Source organism: Chrysemys picta, chromosome 2, assembly GCF_011386835.1.
Source record: "Chrysemys picta bellii isolate R12L10 chromosome 2, ASM1138683v2, whole genome shotgun sequence".
Classification (NCBI taxonomy): domain Eukaryota; kingdom Metazoa; phylum Chordata; order Testudines; family Emydidae; genus Chrysemys; species Chrysemys picta.
Window position 1 is genome coordinate 202105202 of NC_088792.1, and position 16029 is coordinate 202121230.

The 16029-nt window shown below is 41.0% G+C and overlaps 1 long non-coding RNA gene across 2 annotated transcripts; it reads right to left on the reverse strand.

The window, feature by feature from the left end:
- Positions 1-1561: 1561 nt before the first annotated feature.
- On the reverse strand, positions 1562-4634 carry LOC135981152 (uncharacterized). Of its 2 annotated transcripts, none has more exons than XR_010598115.1 (3): positions 4179-4634; positions 3971-4065; positions 1562-1782 (listed from the first exon to the last, which is right to left on the reverse strand). It is a non-coding gene; the product is annotated as an uncharacterized LOC135981152 (long non-coding RNA). The 2 variants fall into 2 exon arrangements; XR_010598114.1 differs by lacking the exon at positions 1562-1782 and adding an exon at positions 3346-3838.
- Positions 4635-16029: the final 11395 nt, after the last annotated feature.

Genomic DNA, 16029 nt, shown 5'->3' on the forward strand with positions numbered 1-16029 from the left:
AGGATAAAGGGGGAAACATTTTCAAAAGTGCCTAATACTCATTAAAACTTAATAGGATTTAGGTGCTTTAGGAAATTTGATCCAGAATGTTTAAGAACAGGAAATAGGTATGATGGGGAGTCACCTATTGGAATCTAAGGGAAAGCACAGAACTCATTTCAATAAAGAAAAGCTTTTGATGTTTTCTGTTAAAAGTTTTGTGCCAACAATAAAGTCTGCAGTAAAGGGAGGCAAGTTAGAATGTAATTGTACATAGTCTTGAATGGGACATGATGTGGACAACTTATCCTGATGAAGTACCTCCCTTAATGTAGAGAAGTGGCCATTTAATAAAAGCCTACAAAGACTGAAAAATGAAATAGGTACCCCTCTGAATGAAGTGCAGGAATAAAAATATTCACTGCATTTAACTTTTATTCCATCTTTTAATCTTTATTGGGCAACTTCTGAGTTAAGACTAGAGCTCTGTATTTCACATCTATTTAACATCTGGTTAAACACCACCTAATCCTTTGGCATTGGCCAAATATGTTCCAAATAAGCAGAATATTTACTAATAGTGTCCCAATTAAACAGTAGGCATTTTCTATGCACTTTTATTAGCCTAAATACTCATAGAAGAATCACATTTTTAATTTTATCTTTTAAAAATAGAACATTAAAAAGCTATCAATTTAGAGGGATAAACTGAAGGCGTATTACATATTTAGAGCTATATATTTTTGCATAATACAGCTCCAGTTCTGCATTTCTTGCAGAGCTTTGCTGGAGCTCAGGAACTCCACCTCACAGGTGCCTTTTCCATGTGTAGCTGCTTCCTGCAAGGAAGTCTTGGGTACCTAGAGAATTCAATAGCCCTCTGGCCCTATTTCTACAAAGACATACACATGCTTAACTTGAGGCATTGTGAATGGCCTCACAGTGGGTCTACTGCAGGGGTAGGCAACCTGCAGCACGCATGCCGAAGGCGGCACGCAAGCTGATTTTCAGTAGCACTCACACTGCCCAGGTCCTGTCCACTGGTCCGGGGGGCTCTGCATTTTAATTTAATTTTAAATGAAGCTTCTTAAACATTTTAAAAACCTTATTTACTTTACATATAACAATAGTTTAGTTATATATTATAGACTGGTAGAAAGAGACCTTCTAAAAACACTAAAATGTATTACTGGCACACGAAACCTTAAATTAGAGTGAATAAATGAAGACTCGGTACACCACTTCTGAAAGGTTGCCAACCCCTGGTCTGTCTAAAGTTAAGCATGTCTGTAAAACAAATACTTTAGAAGACCATTAAAGTAGCAAAGTCAAGCATTCAAAGTTAAGAAATACCTGAATTAAGGTTGCTCATGCAATCTTAATTTGGCATCTTGTATTTATGATAGTCTTTAATTACATGATCACATTTTTTTTTCTATAGGACTGTGCCTCATTCAGTGCACATCATGGGTGATGCTCTGAGGCTGAATCAGGCTATATAGTGAAAGAAGCTGCTGTCTGAGGTACTCCTGCCTCATTAGTTGCACTTATCTCCCCAGCCCTCCCCATTCCTCACCTCTCTTCATTCTAAATCAGGCAGCTTTTTCCTTCTTTGGGTGCCAGCAGGGGGATCTTGAAAGGACAAGAGGCACAATCTCCTTGGTCTCTGTTCCTGTGCCTGATGCCGCTGTGGCTTGGAGCAGCAATTGCAGGGAAGTCTTGCTCAGTCCTTGCAGCCCTGGGACGGAGTATGCTCAGTTGCTTTGGGGGAGGGCACATGTGCAGTCTGGGCACATGCAAGAGCTGTGAGGGGATGGAGCATGCTCAGTACAGATGGACTAGTCACAGAATTTATCAACCAAACTCTAACAAGTTTCTACTTATGTACAAACTGAAATTTTTCAGAGGCTCATAACTTGACCAAACTTGGGCAGCTTTTGACAGCAATTGCAAAAAGGACATTCCTGACATCAGTGCAACCTCCTGAAAAATGTCAAGTCACCATTCCAAGAAATGGAGGATCTTCTTATATTCTTATAAGCAATTTGTTAACATAGGTAAAACCATGCATTTCCCCCACTAATCTTGTTCTCGTAAATGGCTGAGCCATTTTTTTATGGACACTTGAAAAGAAAAATTCAGACGGAGCCTGACACCCATCATGGAAAATTTCTGCCCAGATGATTAAAGTTTGGCAAAGTTATAAGCAACTGAAAACAGTCTTATAATGGGAACTGCCTGGCATCCTTAACTACAGGTGTTGCTACCTGCACAACCAATAATGTATTTTCCTTTAGCTGAGTATTAAATACCTTATTTGTATTCTAGATGAAGTGACTGCTTTTGTTAATCATTAATGGCAGAAAAGTGATGTTTTTTGAATGTTTGAACAAACTAGGGTTACCATTCGTCCGGATTCCCACGGACATGTCTGGCTTTTTGAGCTAAAAATAGCGTCTGGGGTGAATTTGTAAATGTCCGGACTTCCCCCTCCCCCCCCCCATGCAGAGCGCGCGCAGCTAATAGGGCAGCCGGCCGGATGGTGCCCCTTACATGGGGCTCCGACAGCCAGAGAGAGCCCCTCCTCCACTTCCCCTGCAGCAGAGATCACTCCCTCCCTCCCTCCCTCCCTGCATTCGCAGATCGCCTCCGGCAGGGGGCAGAAGTGGGGAGAGGGATCGGAGCAGTCAGGGGACAGGGAGCAGAGGGGTTTAGATGGGTCGGGAGTTCTGGAGGGGGCTGTCGGGGTGGAGAGTGGTTGGATGGGGCGTGGGAGTCCCAGGGGTCTGTCTGGGGGTGAGGGTGTGGATAAGAGTTGGGGCAGTCAGGGTACAGATACGGGGTAGGGTCCTAGGGGGCCAGTTAGGATGGGGGGAGGGTCTCAGGAGGGGGCAGTCAGGGGACAAGAGGCAGGGAGGCTTAGGTAGGGGGTGGAGTCCTGGGGGGCAGTTAGGGGCAGGGGTCCCAGGAGGGGGCAGTCAGGGGACAAGGAGCGGGGGGAGGGTTGGGGGTTCTGAGGGGGAGGGGCAGGGGCGGGGCTAGGGCAGGATGGGGGCCGTCCTCTTTTTTGCTTGCTGAAATACGGTAACCATAGAACAAACCAAGCTTAGGTCCCTCTCCCCCCCCTTGAATGTGAGGATGAGGTGAAATTGCATTTCCCATTTTATAACTATTTTTTGCACAATTTTTTTAACAGCCCTGCAGCTGTGGTGTTAAAGTTGAACTTCGGTATGGAAATAGGATTTACCTAGGATAATGGCATGATCTTGTTCAAGAGGAAATTTGTTTTGATTTGAGCAAATATGAGCATTTGAGAATTGCTTTCTTAGCATGCACAGAAGTTTTCCTTCCTCAAGTGTACTCTGTGGCCATTACAACTGCGTTATTTTTTTTTTTAAAACCCCTCTTTCTCTGTTATCACAATGTACTGCCAGTAGGTGGAGATATTCCAAGAACTGACTGCCTCTAACTCCCCAGCCGACTGCTCAAGCTGAGAAAACAAATTATAAATTCTGATTAATAAACATTACAAAAAATTAACCATCTCCAGGCAGTATACTTGATTTTTCCCCTCCTCATTCATTTATTGTGCAAAAATGGAAAAGACTTGTTGGAATATCTTGCTTTGCCATAACTCTGCTACACAACCACCTTTCCCAGCTTTAGCAGCTTCACAAGAGTTCTGCTGCAGCAGGCTGGCAACTGGGCCTGCAGGGAAAGGGCCGGCTGAGCCAGACTGCTTTTGTGGCAGCTACTGAGGTAGCGGGGGGATGGAGGTAAGGCTGTTGAATCTCAGTCAAAGATGGTAATCTTCTTGTGATGTCTAGTCATATAGACCCAGAATATGGAACTTCTTTTTCTTAAAGAAAAGACAAAAAGCAAACCTAGGACACTTCATACAAAAACTATATCAATAGAATGTTAAAGTTGCCCAGTAAAGCTCACACGTGTCACAAAATGCCAAACTAAGCCTGCATGCACAACTTGTTACCTGCTGTTTCTTCTGATTAGCTGAGAGATGTAGTGGTGAAAGGCTTTCTCCTGAAGATCACAGAAAAGAGGATCTGCAGGACTGGATCCCAGCTCCTGGTAAAGTTATAAGTGAAATACAATAAAACTGGCTGAGAATATGGATAAGGGCTGGAACAAATGCTTACTGAGGCTTTATTAATTCCACAAATCACTTAGCACAGACCAACCTAGAGTGAACAGTCTTTTAGGATTTCAATCAAATGCCTCCATTTCATATTCCCTTTTTAATAAAATGGAGTTGAAGTGTTGTTGGGTTGGGGAGGAAGGAACTATGGTGTGAATGAATTTTTAGCATTCCTTATCTTTTTGCACTACACTCTGTTGAGCTTGCCCCATAGCATCTGAAATGTGCCCAGCCTTGCCAAAGAATGTAAGGGAGAGATAAAAGTAGATGAGAGATCATAAAGTACATCCCATCACTCACTCCCTGTTATCTGTGTGATCAGCTATGCTTGGCCTGTGTCGGGTATAAAGGCATATTCAGTTAATTGAAAAACCCTGCTGTTGCTTGTGAAAACAAAACAAGAAGCTCTTTAATTCATAATCCTTTGAAAGGTGCTTTAAAAGGAACAGTGCTTTTCAGTATTGGTATTGTTTAAAGGTTTTGTTTTTAAAGCATATGATTAAAAGTATTGTGAGACCCTCAGGGCAATTTAACATCTGTGCAAAACTTCAATCATTCATGCCAGCGCCAACACCTTTTAAAGGGAAGCCTATTATTTTCAGCTGTGTGACCTGATATAGGTAGTCATACAGCTGTGGAGTATTCTTTACTGGCCCTGCTTTTGAAGGCATTAAAAGACAGAAAAATAACTCCCATTAGCCTCTCAAGCTTCTGAACAAACAAGCCACACCCTTTGGCCCCCATCTCAAAAAATCCTCCCATTGTCCTGGCTTGCCATCCATTATTTAGTAGGGCTCATATGTGCAAATGTGATGTGTCTCTTATGATGGGTTATGCTGATTGAACCTTAAATAATGGATTACAAATGGGACATTTTAAAGGTTTTGTTTTTTTTAATGTTAGTGGTTGATGTAAAAGTCAGGGGTTTCCTTTTTGCAAATGTGCTAGAAGGCAAAATCATGCAAAAGCATTCAAAAGCATTTCCTTTACTAGTTTCTTTTAAATGCTCTATCTTCTCTGCCTCTCCACTAATGTCTGTAGTTTCAAGGAGCCCAATGGAATTATTAGATTTTCCCAGTTGATGAGTAAGTGTAAACTGTAACTGGGGTTATGCACTCCTTTGTTGTTGAAGACTTCTGTTCAGAGCTGTCTGATGATCCGTTTATTTGGATAAGACAAAAACCAGCCCCAGATCCTGACCATTTAATGTCATTAAAGAGCCAGTGGCATTTTTGGCAAGAGTAATCTTTAGCCCATGTGTCCTAGAAAAATTCCAGCTGGTGTAATTGAATTCTGTCTACCTGAATGTTCTCTGTACAGTACTTAGCAAAAAATAATTTCTTCTCCCCTCTTAAAAAAGTGCAGTGTTGCTGGTCAAAATAGCTGTGGTATGTGGTATTATATAAATATAATTTCATAGTTTTGCATAGTGCTGTATGAATACATAAGAAGGCAGGATCCCTGCCTATGTGAGGCTTGGAATCTACTATTAATTTACATAGCTAAAATAGAGATGACTGAGCATGGCAAAGGTAGGAGCAGTTAGCCGTTTGGGGCACTTGGCTGAATTGGTACTTTCCCTCTGCCGGCTGCTATTTTGTGCTTCTGAATCTGAGTTTTAATTTAAAAAGAAACCAAAACTCCGCTGTGCTTATGGTTGCAAGAGAACCTTAGAAATGTGAACTGATGCAGTGATGTCTTCCTGAATCTGCAGATAGCTTAAAACAATGGCTCTAGGAGAGGTATAAACTCTGTCGTTCACTGAATAGGGTGGTTAAGTATAACTATGACAATTTGTATGTGAACATTAACTGTTTCATGGCTGAGCAAAGCACAGAAGAAAAGAGGGATGATCATATTATCTACTGTGAGTGGAATCTCATTTTAGAATTTCAAATAGGTGGAGCTTGGAAAAATACTTGCTATACTTCCCCCGCCTTGGTTCTTGTCCTGGCCATTCATCACAGAACAGTGTGTGTTTTTTTAAAAAAAAAAAAAGGGGGGGGAAGGAGGCATGAAGTAGAGAGTTGAAGCAGCTCAGGACAGACTGTATTTCGCTAGAGAGGTGTCTGCTTTTCCATGATGGGTAAGTGAAATCTGTAAATACAAATTTACAGTTTGTAAAAGCCTTTTGGAGTCTTCCAAATAAAAACTACTATATAAATAGAAGCAGCAACTGTGGACTGACATTTAAAGAGGGACCAGAGATCTGCTCCCCCTAACCCTCCTCTTCCCCTTTCAGGCACTCCCACCTGCAGCCTGACCCCATTGCCCACAAGTCCCTATATTCACCACCTGCAAACTTGAGTGAGTGGTATTTCAACCTGGCCCACGGGGTCACAGCACCACTCCGGTTTGGCCCAGCCAAAAAGTAGCTGGGCCATGGCTGGGTGGCTCCCCTGGCTCAGTGTCCCATGAGCAGGTATTTAAGATGAAAACTTGCAGATGAATGGATCATCCATAGTTCTCATTTGACTATGATGAACAGGAAACTCCCATTTCAAGTAAATACCAAAGATGATCTTGGACTATTAAGAGTAAAAATATTATATAGAAAGAATCTTTAATTTCAGTTCATTTCTATGGCTATTCTGTCTGTAGCTGTCTTCCTTCCAAGATGCCTAAACTCCTATTTTATAGCATCGTAAATTTTTGTGTGGAATGGGCACCAAATCAAGAAGCAGAATATTGAATTAATGGAAAATCCCAGCAGGGTTCTATGGATTCACAGATCAAATAGCTACGAGGGAACATGCAATGCATTAAACGATTATAAAGAATAGTTAACTTCTGAACTTTGCCACTTAATATTCTTCTTATACTCATTAACTCTTAGAAAGAATAACTTAGTGACAAGGTGGGTGAGATAATATCTTTTATCACCCACCTTGTCTCTAATATCCTGGGACTGACATGGCTACAGCAAGGAGGGATAGCTCAGTGGTTTGAGCATTGGCCTGCTAAATCCAGGGTTGTAAATTCAATCCTTGAGGGGGCCATTTAGGATCTGGGGCAAAAATCTGTCTGGGGATTGGTCCTGCTTTGAGCAGGGGTTTGGACTAGATGACTGCAGTCCCTTCCAGCCCTGACATTCTATGAACACTGCATACAACAATAGAAGAATAACTGCATAGATACACACACACACACACACACACACACGTGATGGTGCTTGAACAACCACAGTTCCTTAGACTCCTGTATCATAGTTTCATGCCTCTCGTCACCTTTGATGTGCTCTGGTCTCTTTGAGTACACCCTCCTCAGGTTTTAGGCCTCATGCCTACACCTCTCCTGGGGTATACTCATGTGAGTACACTTAGATTGGGTCCTGGGCTACAATACCCTATTTACTGACTGTATATACCCACCAGGTCTGATTGTATTCCTGTGACTTTTCCCTTTGGGAGCTTGTTACTAGTGGTTAATAATACAGGTGATCAGATATCTTTCTTAAACCAAAGTATTGTTTAATCTTAGCTATAGGAACAAAGCACAAGATAACAGAAAAATGGTTTTAAAACAATAAAAGGGCTACCTGCATTACTTAGATTGTAAGCTTTTTGGGACGGGTACTATTTTTGTTTTATCTGTTTGCACAGTGCCTAGCACAATGGAGTCCTGGTTTGTGACTGGGTCTCCTAGGAGCTACTGTGATACTACAACTATTACTACTATCTATCTTTCTTAAGCCTTTCTGCCCTGTGAGGGGAGCCTAGGAAGGTCTAGATTCTTCAGATATTCGGGGAGTAGCTGTGGGTGTTCCCCTACACGGTTCCTGACTGCTGCCCTCAAATCTTGACAAAGATAATCCGTTTAGCTCTTTATTGCCCTTTTGATCTGATGGTTCCCAGCACTGGCAAAACAAATGGTGTAACTTGGCTGGAGCCTGAGACGTAGAATATTCACAGTTAATAGTGAAGATATCATCTTGTGACAGCCCCCCTCGAAGTGTTGTTTGAAGCATGTCTTGTCTTGAGTTATTATTTTGCGTTCCTGCCTGTTTTTTTCCAACAGCCTGCATTAAAAAATAACGCTCACCCCCACAGACATTTACATTCTGGCATACAGTGACTTTCTTTGATAGAGCTTAAACCCCTTCCAAAACAATATAAGCTAAATAAAAACAAAACAAACCCCACTCATACCAGAAGTGTATTGCCACAGGGTAATACTGGTATAACTATATTGGTTTAGACTGGCACCTAAGAATATACCAAAACCACTTTCTAAAATCTTTATTAGGCCAATAGAATGGTCTGGAGGAATGAGTATAGATATGAAAATCAAGGAAGTTCTGAATTTTAATTCTGTAACCTTTGGCTAATTAAAGCAGAGAGGTGAAGTAGCTTCCAGTCTTGTAACATGGGGGGTAGTAGTACCCTGTCTCAGATATTTAACTTAGTGAATTAGTCAGACCTTTAAGTATAGCAGTAGACATGATTCTGCTATTTCTTTCTTTAAAATTTGTGCTGGAAGCATTCAAATGGAAAGCACTCTTGGGACAACTGGGACAGCAGTAGTTTGTTAAATGAGCACTTGACTGGGCATCAATAGGCCTGGATTTATTCCTGGCGCTACCACTGATTTACTATGTGAACTTGTGTAAATCACTTAGGTCCAGGACCTCAGAGGTGTTAAGGCACCTAACTCCCATTGAAATAAATAGGAGTTAGGCATCCAAATAACTTTAAGGACCCGGGCCTTACCCTTTGAGTTCATCAGCTAGTTCATGTTTAAAATGGAAGTAAGTTACCTGGCTAAAGGACTCTGACTTCTATAGGTAAGTGTGAAATTTCCATTCTTTGAACAACAACATGTTTAATAGGATCAATTTGCATTTAACACCCCTTCCTCTGGTTGTTAGACCACTGGCCTGGGAGTCAGGAGCTTAGAAATCTAGTCCCAGCTCTGCCACTGACCTGTGGGCAAGTCACTTCATCTTTCTACATCTGTTTCGCTTCTCACTTTGTCTTGTTAGAGAATAAATTATTTTGGACGGGGACTTTCTCTTACTATGTGCATATATAATGCCTAGTAAAATGGACTCCCAATCTTGGTTGTGCCTCTAAACTCTACGGTAGTACAGATAATAGTAAATAAAGTTGCTAATATGTCTAGTAGGTGAGAGATTGAAGGAGATGAACAGTCTAGAGCCCAGGGTGAAATGCCACACAGATTTAGTGGGATAGCCCACAGTGTAAATAATACAGAATTTAGCTCAGGAATTTTTGTGCATGTGTTAGTAGAATTTTAACTTTCTTGTTTTCCACTGTTGAGTGACTGATAGATGGAGTGAGTGTATCCCTAGTCATTATTTTTGGCCTTCCATTTCTTGCCTGATTATTTTATGTATTGGTATTTTTAGTTTAGCTGATTTCTGTAAAATACATTTGTTTTAGCATGTAACTTCCTGACCAAACTAAGGTGTAATAGGCGCAAAATTGTGCTCGTGTTGTGCTTGTTCTGTAAACAGGCTCCAGGAGTTTGAATTCTGCACCTTTCTTGAGCACTGAATCCATTAAAGACACTACATATTGAATAATTAAAATCTGATGGGTCTTGTTACAAATGATACAATTTACATATTACCTCCTATTTTAGCATTTACAGTATTGGATAAGAGTTCATACTTTTCTGTCAATGTGTCCAAGTTTAGAACAAATACATTAAGGAATCTTGCAGAGTGTTCTGTTAGGTTGACAAGTCTTTCTTGTAGTTCATGATTTATGTTTTGATTTGCATGATTCATGGGTCATGCTTGATATTGATAAAATAAACATTCACTTCTCCTACATTACCATTATGTACTTAAATATTGAGATGGTATTGAATGCTTTCAAGTTTTTCTCAGTGGGCCATCAAATCGAAAGTCTGCTGGTATAATGATTGTAGATGCCTCTAATGCAATTTAAAATGTCAAATGTAGTGTACAATTAAAGGAACTATCTTTAAATTTTCTCTAGACAAGATTGAACTTTGTAAACATTGACAGTCATAGTGATTGTACCTGCATAATCAAGAGTAGTATTGTTTTTCCAGATATCCTTTCTAAACCAAAACTTTCATTTACAATTAAGTTTCAAATTCCTGTGCAGTATTTTTGACTGGGTTCCTATCTTATGAACTCTTAATTCCTCTCTTCAGAATAAAGAACAGGAGTACTTGTGGCACCTTAGAGACTAACTTATGCCCTGAGCATAAGCTTTCATGGGCTACAGCCCACTTCATCAGATGCATAGACTGGAACATATAATAAGAAGATATATATATCTCTGTATATATACATACAGAGAACATGAACAGGCGGAAGTTGCCATACGAACTCTAAGAGGCTAATTAATTAAGATGAGCTATTATCACCCACAACTATTTCACATTTGGGGACAATATATACCTTCAAGTCAGTGGCACTGCTATGGGTACCTACATGGCCCCACAGTATGCCAACATCTTTATGGCCTACTTAGAACAAGGCTTCCTTAGCTCTCGCCCCTAACATCCCTACTCTACTAGCGCTACATTGATGACATTTTCATCATTTGGACCCATGGAAAAGAATCCCTTGAGGAATTCCACCATGATTTCAACAATTTCCATCCCACCATCAACCTCAGCCTGGACCAATCATAGAATATCAGGGTTGGAAGGGACCTCAGGAGGTCATCTAGTCCACCCCCCTGCTCAAAGCAGGACCAATCCCCAGATAGATTTTTACCCACCTGCTGAAGTGAAAAAACAGAGCCAGAAGAGTATCCAGAAATCACCTACTACAGGACAGGCCCAACAAAGAAAATAACAGAACGGCACTAACTGTCACCTTCAGCCCCCAACTAAAACCTCTACAGGGCATCATCAAAGATCTACAACCTATCCTGAAAGACGATCCATGACTCTCACAGATCTAGGGAGACAGGCCAGTCCTCGCTTATAGACAGCCCCTCAACCTAAAGCAAATACTCACCAGCAACCACACACCACACAACAAAAATACTAACCCAGGAACCTATCCTTGCAACAAAGCCCGATGCCAACTCTGTCCACATCTAGTCAAGTGACACCATCATAGGACCTAATCACATCAGCCACGCTATCAGGGGCTCGTTCACCTGCACTTCTACCAATGTGATATATGCCATCATGTGCCAGCAATGCCCCTCTGCCATGTACATTGGCCAAACCGGACAGTCTCTATGCAAAAGAATAAATGACACAAATCTGACATCAGGAATCATAACATTCAAAAACCAGTAGGAGAACACTTCAACCTCTCTGGTCACTCAGTAACAGACTTAAAGGTGGCAATTTTGCAACAGAAAAGCTTCAAAAACAGATTCAATTTGTGTAATGACCCAGCCATTCCCAGTCTCTATTCAAGCCCAAGTTAATGGTATCTAGTTCAGCAGTTTCTTGTTGGAGTCTATTTCCCCATGTTAAGTATCCTCACACCTTCTTGTCAACTGTCTGGAATGGGCCATCTTGATTATCATTACAAAAGTTTTTTCTTTCCTGCTGATAATAGCTCATCTTAATTAATTAGCCTCTTAGCGTTGGTATGGCAACTTCCATCTTTTCATGTTCTTTGTATGTATGTATATCTTCTTACTGTATGTTCCATTCTATGCATCTGATGAAGTGGGCTGTAACCCACGAAAGCTTATGCTCAAATAAATTCGTTAGTCTCTAAGGTGCCACATGTACTCCTGTTCTTTTTGCGGATACAGACTAACACAGCTGCTACTCTGAAACCTCTCTTCAGAATGAGATGAACAAAAAACATTGTTGGTAGTCCAGGTATGAGCCTATGAGTGGATGGTTTGGCTCTGGTTGTTGATGGAATACAAATGAATTTCTAGTAGTTCCATATCAGTAAATCCTAAATATCAGTTTCAGATATTGCCGAACAAGGGTGTAGGCTATACTAGCAAAATGATGACTTGAAGCAACTGGAAGTATGATGTATAAACAATACTATATTGAGACAAAACAACCATGGCAAGCAGCTTTCCTAAAAGCCAAAGCAAATCCAAAACCTCTAGCATCAACCCCTTAGGTTTGGTTGTTAACTGGAAACTTGTTTCTACTGTTCTAGATCTTTGGAATTCCCATCTGATGTACAAGACACATCTGCTTCAGGGCTTTTCTACAGCAGAATTACCCCACATTGCTTCAGTTCCACCTGACTGGCTATCGATACACCTGTGACTTAATTAGCCATGGCTAGTCTGTCCCAATGGCAGCCCACAATTAGGAAGTAGCTGACAGATTTGAGAGCCCTTTTATTTTCATGATCTAGTCAGATAAGTCTCTTGTTTCTTCTACAGCTCAGTAAAGATCAAACTAAACTCAGGGCTGGTCTACACTAGAAAATTAGATCAACCCAGCTATGTCACTCAGGGCTGTGAAAAATCCACACCCCTGATTTGACATAGTTAAGCTGACCTAAGTCCCCAGGTAGACAGTGCAAGGTCGATGGAAAAACTCTTTCAGAGAGGTGGATTTACTCCTGCAAACACCTCCCATTGCTATAGCAAGTGTCTACACTGAAGCGCTCTGCTGGCAAGTGTTTTAAATGTAGACAGCCTTAGATTCTGTCCTTTCTTTGAGTGATGCTAATTTCTTGTCTCACTTGCTGAGGTGCCGCCACACTGCACTACTTAATAAACCCCTTTAAATAGGGAAATAAAAAGTGTTTCTTTTCTGCTCTCGGAAGAATTGGAATAAACTGCAGTGATTTAGAAGAAAAAAGGGGATGGTTTATCATGGTTAGATGTTTCATATGCCATCCACCTCTCATTAATTCTCTTTACACTCACACATACTACAAGAGAAGCGATTGTATCAATGCAAAGAAAGAATTAAAAAGGAAATGTCTCCAAGGCCTTGGAGAGGGGAAAGGATGGCAATTCCACCCTCCCCTTAAGTAGCTTTTCTCTCAGGAATGTCAGCTTTCAAAAAAGTGTGTAGGGTGGGAGGAAGATAAGTAACTGCTGTGCAGTTCCCTGAAAGACCACCTTCCTAGACCCCAGATTAAAAAAGAAAGTTTCTTAAACAGACCACCCTGTTACACCAGCTCTCTTCAGAATATTGTACTCTGTGGGGTTTCCTAAATCCATCTGCATCATTAGAACAGTCTCCAGGATAAACAATGAGGTAACCTTACTAATGTTATAGTTCCTCTCCTTCAACACACTAAAAACACACTACTTCAAGGAGGCCTATAAACCCCAGTCCATTCACCCTCCCCCATCTCCCAGCTGAGGTGCTAGCTAATTTTATTTACTGAATAAGAGACTGATCCAAAGCCCACTGAAGTCAGTGCAAAGGTTTCCTTTGATTCCAGTTGGCTTTAAATCCCAAGTGCATTTGAAAAAAAATCCTCCAAATTATGGAACACATGCTTAGCTTCTTTGAGTACATCACTTTTCATTACTCCTCTTCTTCACCCTTTCTATTTTGATTGACAAAATTCTTGTCCTGTAGAGCTTTCAATCTGTCTGTAAAGGACCCAGTACATGCTGGGTCCCATCCAAATAATACAGTTTGCTGCAACTCTAGTTGTACTTGGAGATGGTCCTGAGCTACAAAGTTTGCATCGGATTCAAACTTCTTCAAAGTTGAGGGAGTAGGTGTTTGGAGTAGTCGTTTTGGTTCCAGATTCTCTTCAGTTGTGTCCATTCCAAATACTTATTTCCCATCTCAAAGAACACATGAGAATGAGGGCTTAATTACACTGCTCCACTTTGTAAAGCCTGTCTTGTTCTTTGTGGCAATAGTCTTTCCATTTTCCTTCTTATCCCTTTTAGGAGAGGAAAGGAGTTGTAGATTTCTCACTCTTCCTAAACTGCCATTAGTTGTTCACAACAGCAGGGGTTTAAAAATACATTTCTCCTAACTAAAGGTAGGGATATGGCCAGATTTCTTGTTATATATAAATTATCTTGTGATAAATGAAGGGGAGGAGTAGCTCCCTTTTATGGACCCAGCGAGCCAATTAACTATAAAATCCCTCTTAGTAGATGTTCTCTACTTGCTTTACCTGTAAAGGGTTAAAAGTCACACTGCGATGCATAGGTAAAAGGAAGTGAGCGGGCACCTGGCCAAAAGAGCCAATAGGAAGGCTAGAACTTTTTTAAATTGAAACAAGACTCCCCTTTTGTCTGTATGTAGTTGTTCTCAGGGAGAAGCAGACAGGGAGCAGTGATGCTGTAAGAAGCTTTGGGCCATGTATGAGAAATCATCAGTATCATACCTAGAAACTACTCATCTAAAACCCCAGATATGTAAGTAGATTAGGAAATGTCTAGAAAGATGCGATTAGGTTTATCCCTTTTATTTTTTTTTTATGGCTTGTGGATTCCTCTGTGCTAACCGCAGGTGCTTTTGTTTTGCTTGTAACCTTTAAGCTGGACCTCAAGAGAGCTATTTTTAATGCTCTTTTTAAATCTAGCAATAGCCTGAGTTTTCAGATGTATTTTCTTTCTTTCTTTTTTAATAAAATTTATCTTTTTTAAGAACAGGATTGGAGTTCTGTGTCTTAAGAGGTTTGTGCACATTTTTTTTATTAGCTGGTGGCAACAGCTGATTTTCTTTGTTTCTTCTTTCTCAGCTCTTCCCCAGAGGGGGATGGTGGTGAAAGGGCTTGAGGGTACCCCACAGGAAGGAATTCCCAAGTGCACCTTCCTGGGTTCTCAAAGGGGTTTTGCACTTGGGTGGTGGCAGCATCTACCCATCCAAGGTCAAAGAAAATCTGTAACCTTGGGAGTTTAATACAAGCCTGGAGTGGCAAGTATTAATTTTTAGAGTACTTGAGGGCCCCCACCTTCTGCATTCGAAGTGCCAGAGTGGGGAATAAGCCTTAACAGATCTTTTTAAACAACAACTGGCTGAAAGACCATACTCAAAGAGCAGTCATCAATGGTTCACTGTCAAACTGGAAGGACGTATTTAGTGGGGCCCACAGAGGTTTATCCCGGGTCTGGTACTAGTTAATATTTTCATTAATGACTTGGATAATGGAATGGGAAGTGTGCTTACAAAATTTGCAGATGATGCCAAGTTGGGAGGATTAGAATTCAAAAGGACCCTCACAAATTAGAGAATTGGTCTGAAATCAACAAGATCAAATTCTATAAAGACAAGTGCAAAGTAGTTTACATGGGAAGGAAAAATCAAATGCACAGCTTCAAAATGGGGAATAACTGGCTAGGCGGTAGTACTGCTGCAAAGAATCTGGGGGTTATAGTGATCACAAATTGAATATGAGTCAAGAACGTGATGCAGTTGTGAAAAAGGCAAATATGATTTTGGGGTGCATTAACAGTAGTGTTGCATGCAAGACATGGGAGGTAATTATTCCATTCTAATTGACTTTGGGGAAGCTTCATCTGGAGAGTTGTGTCCAGTTCCGGGTGCTATGCTCTAGGAAGGGCGTGGACAGATTGGAGAGAGTCCAGTGGAGAGCAACAAAAATGATAAAATTAGAAAACATGACCTATGAGGAAAGGTTAAAACAACTCGGAAGTCTAGTCTTCAGAAAAGAAGACCGAGGAAGGACTGGATAAGACTTCAAATATCTTAAGGGCTGACATAAAGGGGCTAGTGCGCAGTCGTTCTCCATTTCTTCTGAAGGTAGGACAAGAAGTAATCTGCAGCAAGGGAGGCTTAGGTTAGATGCTAGGAATAGCTTTCGAACTAGAAGGATAGTTGCCTACTAGAATAGATTGCAAAGGGAGGTTGTGGAATCCCCATCACTGGTGGCTTTGAAGAACAGGTTGCACAAACACTGTCAGGGATGGTAATTATACTTGGTTCTACCTCAAAGTGGGGGACTGGACTAGCTGACCTCTCCAGGTCCCTCCCAGCCCTACATTTTTGTAATTCTATGAACATTT